The sequence below is a fragment of the Micromys minutus genome (genome assembly GCF_963924665.1).
Source record: "Micromys minutus genome assembly, chromosome: 6".
NCBI classification, from domain to species: domain Eukaryota; kingdom Metazoa; phylum Chordata; class Mammalia; order Rodentia; family Muridae; genus Micromys; species Micromys minutus.
The window spans coordinates 21,038,705-21,050,837 of record NC_137975.1 but is presented as its reverse complement, the minus strand read 5'-3'; the positions used below and the strand labels follow the sequence as shown (position 1 = coordinate 21,050,837).

At 39.3% G+C, this 12,133-nt stretch overlaps 1 pseudogene across 1 annotated transcript in view; it reads left to right on the top strand.

Moving 5' to 3' along the window:
- Positions 1 to 3,014: 3,014 nt before the first annotated feature.
- Positions 3,015 to 12,133, top strand: part of LOC308421720 (heterogeneous nuclear ribonucleoprotein A3-like) — a 155,860-nt pseudogene continuing 146,741 nt past the window's right edge. The window contains exon 1 of the transcript in view: positions 3,015 to 3,088. The product of the transcript in view is annotated as a heterogeneous nuclear ribonucleoprotein A3-like (transcript). The remainder of the gene's footprint in view (positions 3,089 to 12,133) is intronic.

Here is a 12,133-nt window from a genome sequence, read left to right as displayed (position 1 = left end):
GAACTGCATTTCAGTGTGACCAAAGCTATGTGTGTGTTAAACATTGAAATCCAAGCACAGATAATATCAGGAACATCTTAATGAAGACACTACTTGAGAAAACTTTTAAAAAATATAAAAAGAAAGAGGAAGGAGAATTGTTAATTTTAACAGCAGTTGCAAGACTATGTATCAATGAGATTTTACAAGGAAGTTAATGATCTTAGTGAAAATAGAATGACAGGAAAATAAGAGATAAATATCATGAAAGAAAGTTTCAGGAGATGACTCAGTTGGTAAGGAGCTGGCTGTGGATGCATGAGCACCTTAGTTTGGTTTCCCAGTATCCTCATAAAAAGCTAGATGTGCCAGTGAGTGCATGGCATCATTTGCTATAAAAAATAAACACAGAAGAATTCCTAAAGTTTACGTGTCAGCCAGTCTATCCAAGGAGCTGAGCCCAAAGTTCACTGAATAATAATATGGAAAGTGATCTTAAAAAAAACACTCCCCATCAACTTCCAAACACATGTGAACACACACATATATGTGCATATGTTAAAAAAAGAAAAGAACGTGAATTAGATTTGACAACAGTTATACAATGGACCAATCAAGAAGCATTTGTTGATTATTTTTTAGTAAATATTCTTTCTACTTACATTTCAAATGTTATACCCTTTCCCCCTAATCCTATCACTCCTTCCCCTTCACTTGTTTCCATGAAGGTGCTCCATCTCCCAGACACCCTTTTCACCTCAAATCCTTGGCTGGACCAAAGGTCTCTACTCCCATTGATGCCAGATAATGGTATCCTCTGCTAGATATGTAACTGGAGCCATGGGTCTCTCCATGTGTGCTCATTGGTTGGTGTTTTAGTCTCTGAGAATTCTGAAGGGTTTGGTTGGTTGATAATTTTGTTCTTTCCATGAGGTTGCAAACCCTTTAAGCTCCTTCGGTCCTTTCTCTAGCTCTTTCATTTGGGGACTCCTTATTCAGTCTGATGGTTAGCTGCAGACATCCTTAACTGTTTATGTATGACTCTGGCAGAGTCTCTGAGGGGAGCATCCTTATCTGGCTCCTGCCCTTAAGCACTTCTTGGCATCAACAATAGTGCTTGGGTTTGGTGGCTGCATATGGGTGGATCCCCAGGTGAGGCAGCCTCTGAATGACAAGAAGCATTTATTAAGAAGCTACATACATAGAATACTGGAAATGTCTGCCCAAATACAAGATGGTATCTGCTCTAAAGAATTTTGCAGCTTTATACTGGAGACAGGCAAATCAGTGAGTGGTTACAGTTTGGAACCAAACTCATGCATGGAGGGTCTAGAGACTAGACAGAGTTACTAAGAATAACTAAGCAAAGGGGTTGAGACTTTGTACATATATTGTTCCTTTAGATGCAAATACCTGGAAATGGGAGAGGGTTTTCAAACAATACTAAATTTTGTAGAGTGAACTCTACCTGCATTTTGAAATCAGGAGAATCAAAAAGATGGTCAAAGATCCCCAACAGGAGACAGTTCAAAGCTATTCTGTGATTAATTTGTCAAGACCCTCTCCCCAGGGGAAGCCTTTTCTTCTCAAAGCTTGATTTTCTAAATACATGTATCCAAATTTCTTTTTATTGAAAGCGTTGCTATGTTATTAGTTGTATGTATCTGCTTGTGTCTATGTGTGGATATGTGCACATGAGTGCCCACAGAGGCTAGAAAAGAATGTAGAGCTACCCCAGGAGTTAGAGTTACAGGAAGTTGTGAGCAGCTTCTAGTGGGTACTGGGAATTGAACTTTGGTCTTCTGCCAAAGCAACACATGCATGTAAACCATTAAGTCATCTCCCCAGTCCTGGTTCATGCAGTTTTCTGCAATCTTTGCTGTCTTTACTCTTGATCTTCAGAATATATTAAGCAGTGTTTGTTATCTAAAATCCTCTCTGGGTGTAATTTTCTTGGATTTAGCATCAATAATCACTCAGGGAAATCTACTGCTCCACTTAACAGGGACAAGAAGCGTGAAAACAAACTAAGGCAAACCAAACAAAATCCAGGAGTAATACCAAGCTGAACTCTGTCTCTCTGAGGGAAACAAAAAGGCTTAGCTGGACAAAAAGGGATGCAAGGATGCAGACTTCAGGTGTTTGGGTTCAAGCTTAAGTTGCCACATGTGAGCTCATCAGCCTAGAACTGTTCATCTAAAACTCTTTTATCATCTTCAGTTTCCTTACCTCTGTGATTGAAAAGTTGAAAGTTGAGAAAAATAGCCTTGAGCACTTGAAACTCTGTGACTCTGAGATGAGAAACATAATATTCCTGTAGCCTATTCCAAGCCATACTCAATACTAAACACTCTGCTCTTTCAATTCCACTGGACACTTGAACCTGACTCACTGCCTCAAGCCCATTGTTCGGATGAGAAGTTGCCATCCAAGAATCCTCAACTCTAAAATTAACCAATTCAGTTTAACTGAGAGACTCGTGATCAAAACCAGTCTGTGTTCTGAATGGTTTCTGACACAACATTCTAAATGTGGGGCTCATGGCTAGAGGGGTGCCTCAGAAACAAGGAGTGACCCAAGTTCACTTACCAGAACCCATGTTGGTTTTAACACAACTGCCTCTAACAACTCTAGCTATAGGAGATCTGACATCCTTAGGTACCTGAACTCATTTGAACATAGCCACACACAAATACATAATTTTAAAACTTAAATCTCACTGGACATAAATATGTGTGCCTTTAATGTATACCTTGGGAGGAAAAAGAATGCAGACCTCTGTGAAATCAAGGATAGCCTTGTCTGCATATGAACCAACTGGCCATCCAGGGCTACAGTGAGAAGTTAATGTAGACACTTTAGAATCAATAATGTAGAAAGTACACAATGTCATCTTCATCTGCACCTAGAAATGTAAGATTAGAATGGAGGAGATGGTTCAGTACATTTTAAAGGACTCACTACACAACAAAAGCGCCTTAGTTCAATCCCTGGAATGAATGAAAAAGCTATAATCCTGGTACCCTTATGGTAAGATGGAAAATGAAGACCTGAAAATCACCTGGAAGTTCATGGGCAAGCCAACCTGGAATGTGAAGTTCAGTGACAGGTACAAACATATCAAACTTGACAAGGAAGGCAAGACCCAAACCCTGAACACTCTCCTAAGACCTCTATATGTGCACTGTGGTGCACACATAACTACACACAGGAATCCTGTTATTAGATATTAATAGTATATTCCTGTTAGAATTTTTAATAAATGTGTTAAATATCTTTTCTAATGGCTTATGGCCAATACATTTTGTCATTTAGCACAATTTAAGCAATTCACTGTGACACACACACACACACACACACACACACACACACACATACACAGGCACTCTATAAAAGTGACTACCAAATGTAATCTTGACAACATCACTTTTCTACATTTTTAAACATTATGATCTAAACTCAGACAGAAGTGCCCAACACCATATGCAGCCAAGGATGGCTATAAATGTTTCCTAACACAAAACTATAAACTAAGTTAAATCATTACGAGTTCTTTTTCTGTAGCTTTGTTTGTGTGTGTGCATGCGCACACACGCTTACATGTGCATGTGTGTCTCAATTGTTTAATCTCAAATGTCAACTTTGTAGGTTACAATGTTGTTGCAATGTCAAAACGTTAGGAATGTCTGCAATTCTATCATTTTCTTTGATTTTTAAAGGAGATTGGACAAGAGTTTTAGAGTTTTATGGTAGTTCTTTTGATTTCATCTTTGATGGATAAGTTGCTTTGATTTTTTTTAAACTGGGAACCCAACATCACACGTGTGCCCATGTGCACAGAAGCATTAGAGATCAGTGTCGTCAGGTGACCTTGGGCCTACCTCTTTCAAAATGAAAGAATGTAATGTAAGACTCCAGACCAAGGTGCTGCTCAGCCCACAGCTTCTGCAGCAGCCCTTCCATTCCCACAGATACTTGTAGAGACCCTGCCTGGGTACTGTCTGGGAGACTCCAGCTAAAAGACTTCCAGAGGTCAGAGGAGTGAGTTTACATCAGAAGAGATACTGGTGACCATTCAACCTGCTCCCACAAACTCTCTTCCTCCTACTGGAGAATTAAAAAGTTTGCCTGCCTATAGGGTGGTGCCATGAAGCCTTACCATCTTCAGGAACGATCATAAAAGAAGGATCTAGTACTCTGGTATGTGAACCTGATTTCTCTCCTCAGAACCCTCACCATGCTGTAGTCTCTGTTCATGGTATCAATAACTCTTCTAATAAAATTTTTACTCCCTAGTGATACATCTCAGAGTCTCTTTTGAACCCACATATGAAACCATCCCCTCAAAGCCCCCAGAATCTGTGGGAAACTGAAAAGTTATCACAAAAGTTAAGAACACTGGCAGTACACTGGCCGACTGTCCAGAGAACCCAGATTTGTGTACCAGCACCATATGGTGGCTAACAGCTCTCTATAACCAATTTCCAGAGAAACCAATGCTCTTGTCTCCCCTGTACGGGCACTGAACTAGTGTGATACAGATAAAGTTGCAAGCGAACACACATACACATGAAACTAGAATCACAAAAGAGTTTTGTGTTTTGTTTGCCTCACTAAAGAACATAAATGTAATCATATAAACCTGATGACCGAGAGCCCATACATGGAAACTGTCACAAAAGATTATCTCTGTATCACCCATTCTTCCACTCTGTATTTAGGGGGTACGTCCTTTGGTCTTGGATGTATGTAAACATGTGTCTATGTCTGTCTGTCCGTGTGTGTGTGTGTGTGTGTGTGTGTGTGTGTGTGTGTGTGTACAGAGACCTCAGAACATCTGAGTTGTCTTTTTAAAGATATCCACTTTGATTTTTGTGAAAATGTCTCTTGCTAACCTAGAAGGAGAGGTTAGTTGACCAGCAAGCCCCAGGATCTTCCTGTGTCTGACTTCTCAGTACTGGATTACAGGCACAAACCACCAAGCCCAGCTTCTTTGCATGGGCTCTGGCAGTCAAACACAGGTTTTCATGCTTGTGATGAATGCAGTGCACTGACAGAACTATCTAACTCCTGAGGCCCTCGGTCAGTCAATTTAGACAATCACTTGGTTATCCGGTGGCATGTTGACCAGAGGGTGCTATGAGGTGATTGAGTTTTACTATTATGGTTTTTAGGAATAAATTTTAAATCTTTCTGTAACTGCCCCAATTATATTATCTGTGTAGTGTATTAACTTCACATACTTTTCAACCAGGAGTCCAGTTGTTTTCAGAGCAGGGAACTGAATATAAGGGTTCCTAAATTTCCTACCTACTTATTATGGCCGGTCTGATAACACAAATTTCATTTCATTCCACTGTGTAACAAAAACCATTGACTTGCTTTGACTTATCTTTGTTGCAGAGAAAAGGCTTGAGTGTGTCTGGTCATATTTGGGTCCATGTATATTCACCCCAAAAATGCTACCAGCGAACTTTTACAGGTGATATACAACTTCAGCAAAGTGGCTGGATATAAAATCAACTCAAACAAATCAACCACCTTCCTCTACTCAAAGGACAATCATGCTGAGAAAGAAATTAGGGAAAAGGCACCCTTCAAAATAGTAACAAACAATATGAAATACTGTGGTGTGACCCTAACTAAGCAGGTGAAAGATTGGTATGACAAGACCTTCAAATCTCTGAAGAAGGAATCTTAAAAAGATCTCAGAAGATGGAAAGCTCTCCCAAGTTCATGGATTGGAAGGATCAACATTGTAAAAACGGTCATTTTGCCAAAAACAATCTACAGATTCAATGCAACTCCATCACATTTCCAACTCAATTCTTCATAGAGTTGGAAAGAGCAATTTGCAAATTCATCTGGAATAACCAAAAACCTAGGGTAGCAAAATCTATTGTCAACAACAACAAAACTTCTTCAAGAATCATCACCCCTGACCTCAAGCTATATTATATATCAATCATGATAAAACCACATGGTATTGGTACAGAGATAGGCAGGGAGATCAATGAAACAGAATTGAAAATGCAGAAATTAACCCTCATACCTCTGGTCACTTAATCTTTGATAAAGGAGCTGAAAACATTCAATGCAAAAGGGCAGCTTCTTCAACCAATTGTGTTGGTTCAACTGGCAGTCAGCATGCAGAAGAATACAAATCTATCCATTCTTGTCTCCTTGAACAAATCTCAAGTGCAAGTGGATCAAAGACCTCCACATTAAACCAGGTACACTGAAAGTATTAAAAGAGAAAGTGGGTAAAAGTTTAGAAAACATAAGCACATGGGGAAATTTTCTGAACAGAACACCAATGGCTTATGCTCTAAGATCAAGAATAGATAAATGGGACCTCATGAAATTGCAAAGTTTCTGTAAGACCATGGACACTGTCAAGAACACAAAATGGCAGCCAACAGACTGATAAAGGATCTTTACTAATCCCACATCTGATAGAGGGGAAATATCCAATATATACAAAGAACTCAAGAAGTTAGACTCTAGAGAATCAAATAATCCTATTTAAAATTAGGGTACAGAGCTAAACAAAGAATTCTCAACTGAGGAATATTGAATGTCTGAGAAGCACACAAAGAAATGCTCAACATCCCTAGTCATCAAGGAAATGCAAATCAAAACAACCCTGAGATTTCACCTCACACCAGTCAGAATGGCTAAGATAAAAAAACTCAGATGACAGCAGATACTGGGGAGGATGTGGAGAAAGAGGAACACTCCTCCCCTGTTGGTGGGATTGTAAACTGGTAAATCCACTCTGGAAATCAGTCTGACTGTTCCTCAAAAATTTGGAGATACTACTACCTGAGGACCCAGCTATACCGCTGCTGGGCATATACCGCAAATCAGCTCCAACATATAACAAAGACACATGCTCTACCATGTTCATAGCAGCCTTATTTATAATAGCCAGAATCTGGGAAAAAAAAAAACCAAATGTCCTTCAACAGAGGAATGGACACAGAAATTTTGGTGCATATACACAATGGAGAACTACTAAACTATTAAAAACAATGAGTTCATGAAAATTCTAGGCAAATGGATGGAACTTGAAGCGATCATCCTGAATGATGTAACCCAGTCACAAAAGAGCACTCATGGCTCTATCTTCCAGCAGCTGACCCCCTTCTGAGGCAGTAAATCAACAAGTTCAAAAAAGCTTTAGGTCAATCAACCATCCTATCTTTCTTCAAATTGACCAACCCTAAAAATTAGGAGAGGAAAACAATTCTGGGTCTCTAGAATCCCCAGCCTTTATTGAAGACGAGACTAGACATTGGTTTTCTGAGACCACCCCTTGGCTTTGCAAAGGGTCTTTTCCTATGCCAATTCTGCCCATGGTGCTTGAAGATTCTCTTCTGCTGCCTGTTGTGCTTCAAAGTTTCCCGCATCTTAAGTTTTTAACTGGCAGGAATAAAATGATCAGAACCCCTAGAAAGTATTATCCCAAGATCACTAAAGTGTACCACTTTTACCTGAGCCAGCTTTGTAGTCTCCATGTTTTGTCTTTTGAGAACCTGAACCCTTTCCTGTGAGTTGGGGAGTGTACCATGTTCTCTGCTCATTATTTGGCTCACCCACTGTATCAGATGATAAATGTGTATTAAACATTCGCAATTTTACAGAATTGCAGCTTGGCATTGAAGACAAAAATAACAAGAAAACAAGCACAATCCCTAACCTCGCAGACTTTGGTGAGAAGCCCCCAACCATGCAATCCCAGTAATAAAGGATACTGAAGCTAATCCCAAGCAATCATAGCAAAATATGAAGTTAGTCAAGTAGACCTGAGTGAGCTACATGAGGTTAACTAAATTTAGACTTTGGGAAGATCTTCCCGGCTAAAGAGTAGAGAACAAATTTGGATTTATATGTAATGTACAATTTATTTTATTTTTTTAACTTTATTTTGAAAAACAAAGATAAATGTACAGATTTTTAAGCATTTTTGCATAAAAGTATACAAACACATTTTTATAAGGTTGTAATTAAGTATTTGTGGGTACCTATACATACACATATGTATATATGTAGCCATAATATAGCAAAAGAGGTTATTAATTTGAGTATAGGAGAGAAACTGGGAGGGGCTTTAGGAAAAAAAAGGGGAATGTGATACAATTCTATTTTAATTAAAACATATTCTTTTTTTTCTTTTTTTCTTGATCTTCACACAGTCTGTGGGTTTTTAATTGTCACATATTTGAGCTCATTTAGAAGCTAGCCTGGAAGGAAACTTGTGTCACACCCCCCCATTTTAGATGCAAGATTGTTAGTCTCAAAATGTCTTGCTAATGGTTTTTCTTGTTCTATCTCTGTCATGATTTTCCAGTTTGATAGTAGTTAAGTGCATAAGAATATATTTGATACTAAAAATATAAGACCCAATGTGAAGCTTCACACCTCCCATTCCAAAAGGTTATCCTAAATGTATAGAAAGTCACTAAGATGTATATATTTGCAGTCTGGATAATTTCAGCATGTGACAGTTTTGGCTTTCTTGTAACATGTTTTTATAATACAGTTTTAAAAAAATAAATTGAAAATATTGTCCCTGAAGATATGTTGCAAATAGACTGGCCTCCCTAACTCTGGACAGAGGGTAACAGTAAAACAGCGTTTCCTTCACTTAGGAACCACACCAGTGACCAACAGAGCACAGTAGTTCTTATGATGCATGATGGCACACATACTTTGTGATAACCAACAGCTCACAGATTGGATGGTTTTACTTGGCGTGTCCAGTTTGAGCACAAGGTATATGGAAATTCCACTCAGAGTTAAGGACAAGAGAAGGGTGTGGATTGCCCTCTAATTCCCTTCCTCCCAGTCGGAGCTCCCTAAGAACCACTCATAGCTTAGCCATTCTTGACTGGGAAAAAACTTTGCAGTAGAATTCTTTCATGATAAAAGAAAAAGTTTCTGATTTCACCCCTAACTTTAGACTGTATGGGAAGCTCTTTATTCTGAATTGAAAGAAAGAAAGGGAAGGTGAACATTTCAAGACCCAAAGACTGCAAAAAAAAAAAAAAAAAAAAAAAAAAGATTTGCTTTCTTACTATCTAGAGTAACTTTCACAATGTCCTCAAAACAAAAAGGGACTCTTACAATTCAGCACTATCAAAATAATATAGCAGTGGTCTGGAACAAGTCATTTTAAGACATCTATTGTTTAGACTATAGATTCTGGACAAGTCTGCCTGTTTCTATTATACTTTACCAGTTCATTCCTGCTCAACAGCCATAAAAATATCGTGAACAGAACAATGCCTCATTTCACCTAGAATTATATCCTCTTCTTTCCTTATTTTTTTCAGCAACTATTTTCTTGTATCCTTCAGGCAAGAATTGACTGAGATAACAGCCCTGCAAGCAGACCCCTTGCAATTGTAATGTCAACCTATATCCTTCTCCCAGCCTAACAGATAGCAAGGCCTTCATTAAACTTATCTCCAAGAGACGGGGAGGCCCCTGGTAGTCACCAAACTATTTGTTCAGTCTTTGCCCCTGTCAGCCTCCCCCTTACTTTGCTTCTTTATCAAATGCCTAGAGGAGCTGAACCAGGCTCAGTGAACAGTAGTGAGTTACTTCTTCTTATTGAAAGGAAGCCTTGGTGCATTACTAGCAGGAGGGAGAGTATTCTAGCTGCTTTTCGGTAGTGATAAAATGCTGTGACCAAAAGCAACTTAGGGAATAAAAGGGTTTACTTTAGCTTAGAGGTTACACAGTCCATCACTGGGGGAACGTCATGGCAGGAACTGAAACAGTGGTTTGAATTAGACCATCATGGAGAAATGTTGTTTGATGCCTTGTTCATGGGCTTAGGCTTACCTATCTTTCTTATACTACCCAGGATGACCTAGGCAGGAAATGGTACTGCCCACAATGAACCAGTCCCACCTACATCCCTCAATTAATAATCAAGATAGTCCTCACAAAAATGCCCACTGGTCAATATGATCTGACCAATCCTTCAACTAAGACTCACTTCTCGAATAATTTTAGGCTGTGTCAAGTCAATAATTGAAGATAACCAGGGTGGTGTGTAAAAGAGACAACACTTCAGAACCATGTTCTAAGATTAACCTGGATTGGATTCCTATTGTCACTGCTATGTCAATGAAGCCCAGAGCAGATCCCGGTGCTCACTCGGCCCTGTTTCATTAGACACACCTTAGCAAGACTTCATTCTAAAACACAAATAAGGTGATTCGCCTTTATGGCTCCGGGTCTTCCAGAAGAATGTCGATATGGTATAACATACTAATTCTTTAGCACAAGGCAGTTCATTCTGTTGTCTTTCTTCTCTCAACTTTCTTGGTTTAGTTCATGCTTTTAATACACTCCTGCACCCAAATCCTTTTATATCTTTTTAATCTGTCTTCTAATCTGATAGCCTTGCCTGGGGGCTCCTTTGGTGCATCACCCCTCAGCCACTCCCTCCCAAATCATGGGGAATAAAGGGTACTTTTGTACTTTAACTGCCCTGTCAGAGAAAAGGTAATCTAAAGAGATATTTTGTTCCCTCCCCTTTGGTTATCAGACTTTTGAAAGAATGGAACCCTAGATATTTGCATTTATTGAAGCCTGGTGTCAGCCAGTGGTAAGAGGAACTTGTTTCCTAGGGAACTGATTTCACAATTATTAACACTAGTCTGACCACCTTTCAAGAGCATAGACGGTCAGACATCATGAGGTGAGTGATGGCCAGGACCATACCATGACCATGACTTATAAGCTACACATATTCTTGTTTGTTTGTTTTCTGTTAGAAACTGAATCTCACGTCCAGACCGGACTAAGAATTGATTTTGGAGAAAGGGAATGGACTCTGGACCTCTTTTGTTGTTCTTCGCAAAGTGGCCACACTCAAAGATCTTCTTTTTTGGAATTTACCATTATTTATTTGTTCTACTGGCCTGCAAGGATGGGTGGCCCATTCTAGGGTTTTGAACGGCAGAGATCAGACTTTGAAGCTGACAGGTTGTAGTAACGGTACAATGAGAAAGCGATGATGACTCTACCACTGCACCATGAAGTGATGCTCTGAACTGAAGCCATGTTCTTCATATCTCATTTCTAAATTAATATGGAATGGAATTGCCTTGCCCTAGGCACTGCTCGTATCATACATAACATATGCACAGATACTATTTGTGTCCAACAGACATCTGTTGAACTGTTGGGACTCAAAAGAGACTCGGTTCTTGTCATATAGGAGCAGAAGCTGAAAGAACGGTAAGCCACTGATAGTTTTATGACAAGAAGCTATTTCACAAGAGGTTCAGGAAAGCATTACATTTTATGTATGTGTATATGTGTGCTCAAGTATATATAAGTGTGTGTGTGTTTGTGGTTGTGTGTGTATACATTCATGTATATGCAAGTATGAGTGTATATTGTTTGTGTGTGTGTGTGTGTGTGTGTGTGTGTGTGTGTGTGTGTGTGGTAAAGGATAACTTTAGTACCTTGTCTCCTGAATCAGGACCTTTAATTGGCCAAAGGTTCACCACAAAAGCTAAGCTGACTGGCCATTAAGGCCCAGGACTGCACCTGATCTCACCCTCAGTACTGCAATTGCAAGCACAGAGCAACATGCTGAGCTTTTTATCTGGGCTCTGGGAAAATCAAACTCAGATCCCCCTGTAAGCACTCCACCAACTGAGCTATTTTCCTGACACACATACATATTTCGTAAATGGAAATAAAAATATGGGCTTGAAAACATGATTGGTAAAGGCTATTTCATCTTTTGTTTGCAGTGATTAATAAGAGATAATGTTCTTTATTCGGAGCCTCAGTTCTTGAGTAGTCAGCATGAATACAAATCCCAGCCATACTTCTCATTAGCTGTGGAAACTTGGGTAATTTGTTCAACTATCCAACGTTTGATGTACTTATCTGTAAAATGGGCCTATGGGGATTGGATTAAATGCAGTACAAAAGGAACAGATGTTTCCTCGGATTTTATTTGTGCTCCTGTGTGTGTGTGTATGTGTGTATGTGTGTGTGTGTGTGTGTGTGTGTGTTTTGTGTGCACATAAACTCAGTGTCTCTCAGAGGTTAGATGAACACATTTGAGCCCTTGAACTAGATATAAAGGTGGTTCTGGGCTGCCTGAAGATGCTGGAAA